This window comes from Trachymyrmex cornetzi, unplaced genomic scaffold (genome assembly GCF_001594075.2).
Source record: "Trachymyrmex cornetzi isolate Tcor2-1 unplaced genomic scaffold, Tcor1.1 scaffold275, whole genome shotgun sequence".
Classification (NCBI taxonomy): Eukaryota; Metazoa; Arthropoda; class Insecta; order Hymenoptera; family Formicidae; genus Trachymyrmex; species Trachymyrmex cornetzi.
This window is the reverse complement of record NW_017297427.1, coordinates 2,912-3,646: the sequence shown is the minus strand read 5'-3', so window position 1 is coordinate 3,646 and position 735 is coordinate 2,912.

Sequence of the window (735 nt, the reverse complement as noted above, 5' to 3'; positions counted from 1 at the left end):
ATTTAAATTATAATTAAAACTATAAACTATAATATATAAACTATAATTATTATAATCTTTTTCTAACTATAATTTTCTAGGATTTAGTTAAAAGTTATTTAATGTTCGCGATACGGGAAGAAGTCGAGGTATTAAAAGAGAAAATAGCTGAAGTTATGGATCGTATCAATCAATTGGAAGCTGAAAATTCTGTGGGACAGTATACTGGATTAGATAAGTTTTATAAAGATAAGATAAGATCAGAGATATTATAAAGATAAGATAAGATCAGATTATATTATAAGTTTTATAATATAATTATTATTTAATCATTATTTTTCATTATATTATATGTATATTTTTAATATTTTTTATTTGATGCTTTGTGTTATATTTTATTTTCAGTTAGCAATAATTGGTGCTGTATGAATATTGTTATTTAACCAAAATATATTCGTCGTTTGCTATAACATAATATACCTAACCTTATTAAGTTTTCGGACGCGATAGTAAATAAGTGGAATAAGTTTCAACAATTGATTTCTTCAAGTAGGTATCTAATTAAGATTTATTTATTCGATTGCATTTTTACTGAAGTGAAATATATCTTATATGGACAATGTATTATCAATGTATTATCTTTGTATTATCTTTTATGAATATTTCTTATAATATATCTTATATATTGTATATCTTATTGATTTTCTTTGTATTGCAGAGTATTTTATAATGTTTGAGAATGTGAGTAAAACAGCA